Raw genomic sequence first — 11,674 nt, forward strand, 5'->3', positions numbered from 1 at the left:
ACACAAACAGCCACTTGTGGTACAATAGTGTTCCAGCCAATATCGTTTGGCAAACATAAGCGTCCTAATTTTGCTAGTTCATGCGGTACTAAATTAGCATTACGCCGACAAAAAGATATTGACTGTTTTGAAAGCCATAATTTGAGTTGAAACTTGATGTCTTCGATAATAGCCGCATATGGGGATGAACCAACCTTGGACAAATCAAGCGCCTCCTGCAACTATTGTGGGCTGTTAAGTACGTAATCTACCTGTCTAGAATGTTTTCCATAGACAAAATCAAGGCTATTAGCCTGTTACCACGAGGCTACGCACCGGGCCCTGATCATGGGCTAGCTGCATCCAGCCCCGGCGTGGGGCCCTGGATTTCGGGGCCCCGGAGCGGCCGCCCCCCTGCCCCCCTCAGGGCCGGCCCTGGTTCCATGAGGTTGGGTCATGGCTCCGCATTACATGGGTGAGAGCATCTCTAGCAAATCCCCCAGCCCGTCGTCCTGGAAAATCGTTTACGGTATTTCGGAAATGATTTTGGACGGATGCTGGATGCGCAGCCAGAGCGGATCCTGTAACTTATACCGCATATTCGAACTTCTCGCTCGCGCTAAAACATAGATCACCGGAGTTCATGTACTACATATCATAGGGGAGTTCAGCACAAACCGAAATTAAAAACCATACTAAGCATACTACATCTACTCGTCGTCGGAGTCGCCCTCGTCGCCAGAGTCGTCCTCGTGGGGCGGGGGCTCGTTGCCGTGGAGGTTGTGGTAGATCAGCATGCGGGAGAGGGTCTGCCGGAGTTGATACTCCTTGAAGAGGGCAGGGACGCACGCGGCCACAGCTGCATCACCGGCCACAGCGACAGCCCTCGCCTCCCACCAGGCGCGTTCGGCCGCGCGGAGGCGCTGGATCGCCGTATCGAAGATCCACCCGAGGCGACGGAAGATCGGTCGCGTTGGGGACTGTGTGCTGCGGCGGCACACGTCCTCCCTGCGCCTTTCCGACACCAGAGGGCAGAGGGAGGAGCTTCCGGCTTCGTTGTCGTTGTGCTGTTTGCGGCTGCTGAACCCACACCCCCCCTACAGCAGCCGAACTCCTTGCCGCCCCCAAAACCTCCGCGCGCAGACACCATCTCCAGCAAGATCCGATGGTCAAATGAGTCGCAAAACGTCGCAGGAGGTGTAGGGATTTGTCGCCGGAGGATTGATTTGACGACGGAGGTGGATGGGCAAATTGCGGGATGGGAACCCTAAAATGCCCCGGTGCGCGCATATATGGAGGAATGGAGGGCGGTTTACGGGCCGGGCCCTTTTTACCGGACCTGCTCAGGCCATTTTTTTGGCCCATCCCATAAAATGGCCAGGAAAACGCACATCACCAGACTTGTATGGGATCTGCTAGAGATGCTATGACGACCTTGTGCTGCATGGGCAGCGAGTTTGTCGGCCAGTCTATGGAATATGTGGGACCAGTCTGGCACTTACCTTGAGGCAACGGCCTCGGATTTTGACACATCGTTTGTGGTCTACAGGAGGTCATCTCATGTACGAGGGCTATTAGGCGTCTGTGAATGCGACGTTAGGGTTCGACTGCGAGCTGGGGATGTCGGAGCGGTGGCCCCGGATTTGTGGGCGTTTTTGTGTCGCGTGGTCGACGAGGCTTCGTCGCTTGTGCAGGTTTTGGCCTAGTTTTTCTTATATGTTGAGCTGCTATGTATGGTTTTCCATCTGGTTACCCTTATAATCCGGATCAAATTGCTTTTTGAAATGCAACCAAATTCGGTTGGGGATCCCCCTCCCCCTCTGGGTGACTGTTTAAAAAAATGACTATTCAGAGATCAAAGAGAAATGAGTATCTCCATTTCGAAACATGGGTCAACACATTTAGGTAGTACTCCCTCCGTTCCAAAATAGATGACCCATCTATTTTAGAACGGAGGGAGTACTATACAAGTATGGATGGGATAAATCCCATCTGAACATGCAAATACGCATGGGAAAAGACCCACCCCCAAGTGCAACCGTGCATGGGAAAATATTTTTCTATCTATTACTCTATGTATATTCAATAAATATTGTATGATGACATGCAACCAAATATAATAAGTCATATGTATTTTTTTAAAATTCACATGTTATTAATTTAAAATTTTATATTTCACACAATGAAATCTTATTGAAAGATATTGCAATCGATTCCCGCAGGAACATGCGGGATATCATTAGTTTTTAAACAGCGACTCTTAATGAACTTTCCTTGATCCACACAAAATAGGTATCGTATGGGTGCCAATCCACCCATCTACAAGGGTCAATAGAAACAGAAACATGCATGGGCTCAATGTGATGGTGGACAGTGGTTTGGTTATAGAATGAACTTTCAGGATTTCGAGCGGTTGCTTCCCCAGGGTAAATGGGCCTACCCTACAAATAATACCGGCCTGTTTTTACTTTTTGAATACAAACACTTACCGTATAGTTAGGCGAGTGCTAGGCACCGGCGCACCGGCCCAAGTTTGGGCTGGTCGAGCCCTAGCCATCCGATAAACATGATTAGCGCCGTCTGATTTGCTCCTTCTCGTGCGTCTCTCTCCTTGCCTTCGCTGAAAAAGTCAACCACTGGCTAGACGCACTTCCCTTCGCCGCACAAGTGGTCGTCGCCGTGGTCGCGAAGTCTGGCGCTGTCGTGAACGCCATCCCCTTCTCAGATCGTAGGCTCGGCCCGCTACTGGTATTGTCTTCCTTGTCGCCACGCGCAGAAACATCCGTCAGTCGCTGGTGGTAGCTGCCACAGTTGCTGGTTGCAGCAAAAAAAAGGCCCCGTCATTGCCGGAGGTAGCTGTCGTTCTCGCCGGTTGGAGCAAAAGCATGGCCGCCGTCGCCGTCGGTGGCCACTGCCGCAGTCGCCGGTTCCAGCACGGGGCTGTCTGGTTGCAGCAAAAACCATTAGTGGTTCCAGCAAAAAAGGGCACGTATGTAGCAAAAAAAACATGGTTCTGCTTCCGCCTCCACATAACACAAAAATTGCACCGAGTCAAAGCAAATCCAAAGAATATCATGGTTCCAGCAAAACAAATGTATGGTTCCAGCAAAAAAATCGCCTAGTTCCAGCAAGAACAAATGCTCGCCGTCTCCGGATCGTAGCAAATATTCTAGCCGGTCCCAGCATAATACGCGACTGTGTCGATGCATGCTGGAACTGATCACCAGGGATGCTACAACCGTGGTTATAAAAAGCTGGAACCGACCGCCAGGAAAGTTGCAACTGGCCAGAGCAGTAGTGGAAGCCGTGATGCCGTCACCGTCGATGTTACAAATAGTATGTACAAAAGCTGGAACCGACAACGTAATTTGTTTCAACGGCGAGAGACTGCCAGACTGCGATTGCTGGAACTGTCAGCGAAAAAATGTCGTGACCATGCTGCGAGGAAGCTGCAACTGGCAAAAAGAATGGCGACGACGGTGCTTCAACCTAGAGCGCAAAATAAATTGCTACAGAGAGACGCCATGGCCATCATCGAGGAAGAAAAGCCGGTTCCAACAATTTCATGTAAATGGGTTGAAGCTTTTTAAATGTAGGGTTGAAGCTTTCATGTAAACGGTTGCAGCTTTTTTCATTTGGGCAACAAATCGATAGCTGAAGCTTTTTTCCACCGTCGATGTTCGCTGCACGGGTTGCACAAATGATGGGCACCAAACATCACCATTAAGATAGATGTAGCAAAAATTCTCTGGTGGTAGCAAAAGAGAACGACATTTGCAACAAAAAACATCGTTGTTGTTGTCCCGCGGTGCAATTCTGCCTAGCAAATTTCTTCGTCAGTTGTAGCAAAATCCGACGATAGTTGCAGCAAAAAATCGTTGTCCCAGTCATCTGCATGAACGCTGGCCACCAATCATGACCATTAAAAAAATGGATGTAGCAAATAAACACACTGGTCATAGCAAAAGACAACGGAAGTTGCAGCAAAAATCGTCATCGTTGCAGCAAAAAACGGATGTAACTTCGTCCGTCTGCAGTTGTAGATATTTTTCTCACCCCACAGCTTGAGCGGTTGGTGAAAAATAGAGCTGACCGAGTAAACGTGGTGGGCCAAGGCCACGTGATGGGCCAAGAAAAAAACAACATGGATCGGGAGGTGCGGGAGCGCTGGATCGCTACCCGATCGAGCTTCGGCCGGTGCACCGTTTGTAAACATTTCCCATACTCCTATATGGCAACTGGTCATGGCCAAGTAGCAAAGCCATGCTTTCCTCAGCCAGCCTAGATGAGATAATCCACAACTACTCAAACCACGGCTAGACCTGAACAAAGAAGTCGATCATGTAGACATCGTTGTTCGACGTGCTCGCCCCGGCCATGTAAACCATGGAGCTGTACCCGCGGGCCATCCGGAACTCGCCGGTCCCCCCGAGGACGCTGCGCTCGACGGTGGCCCGTAAGTTCTATACCGTGCCCAGCATGGCCAGCATGCTCCCGCGGTGCCGCCCGGCCGTGAACACCACGTTGGCCGCCGACAGCAGGCCCGGCGTGCCCGCCAGCCCCGCCTCGGCGACCAAGCCCTGGAAACGGCCAAGGGGTGATGAGCGCCACCGGTCTGGGCTGTCCCGCAGCTCGTTGTCCAGCATGGTGATCTGCCCAAACGTCGCGCCGCCGCCCAGCGGGGACTGCACCGACGTTACCTCCATCGCGTTCGGACCCGTGAGGTTCTGGTGCATGTACGTGCGAATGCGCTTTAGGTTGGTGCCGTGGAGGTGGGCACCAGCGGCACGGCCGCCAACGAGGCCAGCAGGACGAGGACTAAAGTCAGTAGCTGGAGGAAGGAGCCATGACAATCAAGCGATGGATTGAGTTTATCTTGGCTGGATAGGTTCACACTGCTATATTTATAGGCTTCATCGCGTTTGCCTAGTGCATGACAACATTAATCATGGTCAACTGACTTGATATTTCTACCTAAGATAACCATGGTTCAGAGAACCGATTCTGATTGATATTTCTTATATGTAACTTAATATAATATGTTTTTTGACACTGTCAGGGACTTTAACATCGTCTTATAAAAAGTTACAGAGGAAGTACATCAGATCACCGTGGGTCAATTGATTTCATATTTTATGCTTAGAAAGGAATTTTGTGCTTTTGTACTACACCAGCTAACTACATGTTGAATGATCAACTACACCAGCCAACCTATATAATTGGCAAAGTTCGTTTGTAGCTCGTCCTACCCGGGGACATGGTGCACATTATATAATTACATGGTGCACATTATCCATGTGCCCCACATCAGCAGTATAATTGTGTCCTTTTCAAATGTCGGTACTACCCAACTACCGCTGGATGGGCTGCAAGATAAGAACAGCGACACGATGGAAAGGGGACATTTACCAAACTATCAGCTTCAAGGTGTGTGCATCACGCCATCGCTTGATGTAGACGCTCGAGAAAACCCTCTGTTATATTGAAAAAATGTAACAGCTTCAGATTGGAAGAGAGAGCGATTTGTATAAAAGGTAGCGTCAATCTCTGTTGGGATTTGGTTTATAGCAGTGCATAGCAGAGCAGCCCAAAATTTGAAATATCAGCTTAGAACAAAATTTCGAAATATGAGCCATCCTCCATCCAGGTTTGCAAAGCCATCGGGCCAAAACCACTAGGAAGAAGGTGAGAACGCCATGTCAACCATGGAAAATCGAAAAAACTTCATGCACCTATGGCCGAATGGACCAATGGGGAGGGAGAAAGGCTCATGGGCGTGCACTTGTTCTTGCTCAGCTAACTACGGGAAAACAGGTGGAGCACCGCTTGCTACAGGGCCGGTCAAGGGCCCTGACCTTGTGCATATTTACATACTGTACACTGCTAAAAAATGGACTTTGCCGAATGTGTGCCCCTTTGTCGAGGGTCAAATCACCGGATCTCGGCAACAACCACGTAAGACGAGCACAGTTCTTGGCAACATGCCCGACTCGGCACAGGTGTGCCGTCGCTGAAAACCAAATAAAGAGGGCTTGACAACTAAAATAAGCTCGACTTATATGACCTATGCCGAGTTCGAGACGCCCGGCACTCAGCAAAGTGTCTGTCACGTGGGTATAATGGCAGTTATTGTTTGCTCCTTCATGGGCCGCTTTACCCGAATTCCCACATTATGGGGCTCGGCATACTTTTTGTCGGCCGTTTACTTTTTTCGTCATCTCGTGGACAGCTTCCTAGTGCGCGACGAAAGATAGTTGGCCAAAACTTGGCCCTTCAACTCTCAACATCCTATATATAGGTAGAAACCCATCCTCGGCTGTCCTCCCCACCACCATTGTGCCGTCCACCACTCCCTACCACGCCGCTGAGGTTTAGTGATTACTTGTGATTTGTTATGATGCTTGTGTGGACCATAAGTGATGCTTTTGTGAGCAGGAAGTTACATGAGCTTGTTCGAATGTATATATGTGATTTGGCCATAATGTGTTACTATTTTTGATATGGGCTGTATATATGTGTTATGTTGCAGGGCTAATGAAAAACTATTCTAAAAAGAACAGTTGATAGATGGTTTGACGAGTGCAGAACTCGGCAAAAAGGGCAAGGCCGAGGGCCAAACTCGGAAAAATGCCATGTGTCACACTCTGGTCACTCGGCAGATGCTTTGCCGAGTATTTATAAATAAATTGTGGCAAAACGGAGAGCTTGGGTCACTATTGTCGACAATATACCGAGTACCAGATCTCGGCAAAATTAGGTAGATAGCAAAAACTTTTTGCCAGGAGCCATTAGTCGGACATTGGCAAGCTTGGGGCATCTTGCGGGCCCAAGATTCAAAAATATTACCTGTGGTGGTAGTTTTCCCTGTCTAAGTGTCGAACTTTTGTGAGTGGCATCGCATGTGTAAGAACATGATTTCTGAAATTCTAGAAACTTTCTAATGCAAATAGATATTTGCCTAATTTTGCCAAGGACTAAAAAATATACAAACAAGAAAAAAACAAGATGGTGTTTTCTGCAAATTTGAAGCAAACATGATTTTAGTTTGTTCCAACTTAAAAACATTGCGTACCAACAGAATCATTTCAAGATTCTGATCCAAAAACATATAAAATTTGTTAAAATTGATGCAAGTATGAATTACTTGTACTTTTGACAAAGTATAAGGATCTATTTGCATCATGTCCCATTTTTTATATTTTAAAAAATAGAAACAAGGTGGATATTCATAATCTATGAATTTATTTTACCACAAATTGATATATAATTTGTAGATTTTGAAGTATAGATAAGTCATATTTAAATTAATAAAATTCAAATAAAAACAGAAATGGATTTACAATTTAAAATAATAGAGATATACTACCATCGGCCGCCATCAGGCCGTCGGCATATATTTAATGATGTCAGCCTTTTGTCTGCCAACGGGCCGCCAGGGCCACGTGTTGGGACGTATGCCGACGGCTGCATCTGTGACGACGGCATCCTCAGCTTATATAGACCCTACAGCCATTTGTTAGACTTCGTATTGTAGCTCTACTGTGTAAACCATACCTTATTGGTATTGGACTTGTATGTCATCATTATATATATGTGATAGGCCACCCCTTTGAGGGTTGAGCCAGTTCCCCAAAAGCTATGTTTTACATGGTATCGAGTCTAACCTAGGTCCTCCACCTCCACCCCACCCGCCGCCGTCGCCGCACCAAAACCCTAAACCCTAGGGCTGCTGCCGCGGGCGCCATGACCGCTTCCGGTTCGTGCGCTGCCAGCTTCGGGTCTATCCCCGCGTGGCTTGCCGCCCTCCTTAAACTCCCACCTCGCCCTGGCTCCGTCAGTGCCTCAGTTCTTCGGGACCACCGCCGTTGGCTCCCTATTTTCAGTGCCGATCCCACCGTCACCGCTTGCGACGGCCTCAGCACCAGTCGTGCCGCCGCCGCCCGTGATGGCCTCCTCTGGATCCTCCTCGACAATCGCCATCATCCCGGCGACCTCAGGGGAGACGCTGCCCGTGGAGCCACCCGCGGCCTCGCTCACGGCACCACCCATGGTCGTGATCCCGATCGTCCCCGCGCCGCCACCCACGGCATCGGTCGCGGTCGTGGATCCTGTCGCGGCTCCGTCGCTAATCGTCCCTGCTGCTGGCGCAATCACGCCCACCGGGCCGTTCCACTTCGACAACTTGATCGCCATCCGATTCATACCACAACTACTTGTTCTGGCGCGCCAAGGTCCTACCGCTGCTACACAGCCGATCTCTCCTCGGGTTTGTTGATGGTTCGTTATCGTGTCCTCCGTGGGTCATCGCTACAGTCCATGGCCCAGCCATCAACCCGGAACACCGTATGTGGGTGCAGCAGGACCAGGCAATCCTCTCTGCCATCCAGGGTTCCCTCGGCGACGGGGTCTCTGGCCTTTGTCTCTTCGCCGCCACCTCCATGGATTCCTGGACGACCCTGGAGCACGCCTTTGCCTAGGTCTCTACCTCCTGCTCGATGGCCCTTCGCAGTGAACTCGCCGACATCAAGAAGCTGGACTCCTCCGCTACGACCTACTTCAACAAGATGAAGGTTCTGGCGGACATGCTCACCTCTATTGGTCAGCTGCTTAGCGACGAGGAGTTCGCCACACCGGCTTCATCATCAAAGGCCTCGACACTGATTACGACATTACAAGAAATATGTTAATACGTGACAGTTTTGATCCGTCATGGATTAGTGGAAAACTTTCATGGGTGCCTGTCCATGACAGATTTGAAATCCGTCATGTATATCGCGTCATAATTTGACAGCATACCTTACATGACGACTCTTGTCCGTCATGCATCTGCCCCAGGCCCGCCCAGGCCCAATCCATTGTGACGGAACAATCCGTCATGGACTAACATATGTAAGATTTTTTATTCACCAATTCGAATGACGTGTCTACCTATCGTGGATAGTATTTTCCGTCACAAAATTCGTCGTGGCTGAGCACATTATCCCATTTCTTTCAGCCCATTTTTTAGTATAATGCATTACACGAGCCTAATGGCAATTTTGGTCCAAGAGAAAATATTTGTTAAGTACAACATTATACAGTTCAGCTCTATGTATCTACATAATAGCAGTTTGTAAATTCCTCTACAAAATGATAACTTGCAATTTTTATTGACAAAATATATCACACATCATAAGTACACTTCATTTTACATCAACAGATCATACAAATTATCGAGGCTGTTATTTAGGTTCTTGCTGTCGGCCCTCCTGATGTTTGATTGTGATGAGCAGCACCAAGTAGCACATTGCCCAATCTTACCTGCATATTCACAAGAACCATAGATGATTGTATATATATGAACAAATAGTAGAAATAATATTATTACAACAAATATAAAAATGATTTCCATGTCCAAAATTCTTAAATCTTATAGTGCCTACAAATGAGAATAGCAATGTATCTACTATAAAATAAGAGTAAACATGAGGTTTCTTAAAAAATTATCAAAAGCAAAGTGTGTCAAATGACAAAGTAATACACACGTCACGGAACTAAGTATTACATCATTGAGGTTGTCATTCAGGTTCTTGTCGGACCTCTTGAAGGCAGCTATCATTTTGTTGTCATACCTAGAATATTTCACTAACAAACATATGCATGACGTGAAGCCTCTAATCATCGAACCGGGCACCGTAAACTTCAAATGTTCGTATGTCAACAAGTTTACAAATGAAACTCAAATATTTAACCTACAAGTTCATCTTGAAGTGCTGACAACAGTAGCATAACATATTTAAGTGGTATAGACTGATCAAGCAACTTTGAGAAATTGCCAAAGGAGTGCCATGTAACAAATAATCTATTTACATGGTTACAAGAAATAGACTAGCAGCAATTTGTGAGCACACATGGCTCTGTTACATGTGCAACCCTGGCATATACATACTGTCGGTGTCAAAACCGGTGGATCTCGGGTAGGGGGTCCCGAACTGTGCGTCAAGGCCGGACGGTAATAGGAGACAAGGGACACGATGTTTTTACCCAGGTTCGGGCCCTCTCGATGGAGGTAATACCCTACTCCTGCTTGATTAATATTGATGATATGTGTAGTACAAGAGTAGATCTACCACGAGATCAAGGAGGCTAAACCCTAGAAGCTAGCCTATGGTATGATTGTTGTATATGGAGTGAAAATACAAGGTGTGAGAAAGAGGTGTGGTTGCGGGCGAAGAAGTTAAGCCTGCGCGTGGATGAAGATGAGACGGGATTAGACAAATTTGAAATCCAAGGGCTACGCGCAAGCCCAACCAACGTTTCCCGAGGACACCGATCGAGCGAGCGAGGTGGAGCAGTGCCCCTTAGCACTCTCTCATAATCTGCAGTTGATCTGTACAAAATGGGTGCCATCACAACTGCGTACAAGGGTTGAGTCCGACGACCGGAAAAGAAGCGTGCGTGATCCATAGGCACATATAATTTCGGGCGCTAGAGGAAATATAAGAGACGACGACTCCCCTGATGTAAAAGGATCATAGGAATGGAGTCCGTGACGCAAGAGACATAGATTTTGCGATGCCTTAATTCTGCATTCGTTCTCTCGCTTTTATTTCCTTGACTCTTTCAACACTCTTCACGGAGAAAGCCTAAACATCAACAAAGAAGTCGATCCTGTCGACATCGTGGTTCGGCGTGCTCGCCTCCCCGCAGCTCGTTGTCCAGCACGCCGATCTGACCAAACGTTGCGCTGCCGCCCAGCGGGGACTGCACCAATGTCAGTAGGGTCGCGTTCGGCCCCGAGAGGGTCTCGTGCATGTACACGCGGATGCGCTTGAGGTCGCCGCCGGGGTGGGCGCACGCCACGGCCGCTGACGACGTAAGCAGGAGGAGGACCAGCGTGAGCAGCGGTGACGAGGGAGCAGTCATGGCCGGCCGGCGATGAGAAGTCGCAGCTGCGGCAGTATCTATATGTGCTGGTGATGCAACGCGCGCGGCCGAAGGATCAAATTTATCTAGCTAGGTTCGTCCTATTTGAAGGCTTCACTGAGTTAACGTTGGCCTAGAGCGCATGACAGCAATGTCACGCACGATGAGGGCGTCCGATTGCCACGCACGATGCAATTAATCAACGCTAATACCTGTGTATAAGACAGTTTCTGGTTGAAACGTCGGATCGCCACTGTTCAGCTGCCTGGATATTTCTATATTAAAATGAAATCTCTTGCTTGTTCTTTTGAACTACTCCAGCCAACTAATACACAATCAGCTACGCATCGCAATCATAACAGAACATATATGGGATTATAATTATATGGTCCACATTAACCGTGCCCCCACATCAGCAGTATAGTTGTGTCCTTTTATGTGGGCACTACCCGACTACTACTTGTTGAAGGTGTCGTGGAGCTTCTCCCAAGCAGGTTGCGGCTGCCGGGACTCTTGGTTTCCAGCGAAAGCTGTGCAAACATGTCTTATGCTGATCTGGTCAATCACCTTCTGGTGTTGCTTTCTGGTAAGCCTGGCCATGATCCGGGTTTGTGAATGTCGGAGCGGTGGCTTTGGACTGTGGATGTGTGCCGAGGCAGCGGCCTCAGATGGTGATGCAGCGGTGGTTCCATGCAGGGCCGGTCCTGAGATTTCAGGGGCCTGGGGTGAAACCGAAACTCAGGGCCCCCTAATACAAAGTAATAATAATAATAAACAAAATCTATGGATA

The 11,674-nt window shown here is 48.3% G+C and overlaps 1 pseudogene; it reads right to left on the minus strand.

Moving 5' to 3' along the window:
- Nucleotides 1-4,256: 4,256 nt before the first annotated feature.
- Nucleotides 4,257-4,753, minus strand: LOC125523169 (annotated as a pseudogene).
- Between the last annotated feature and the right edge of the window lie 6,921 nt (nucleotides 4,754-11,674).

The sequence above is a fragment of the Triticum urartu genome, chromosome 7, assembly GCF_003073215.2.
Source record: "Triticum urartu cultivar G1812 chromosome 7, Tu2.1, whole genome shotgun sequence".
Taxonomy (NCBI): Eukaryota; Viridiplantae; Streptophyta; class Magnoliopsida; order Poales; family Poaceae; genus Triticum; species Triticum urartu.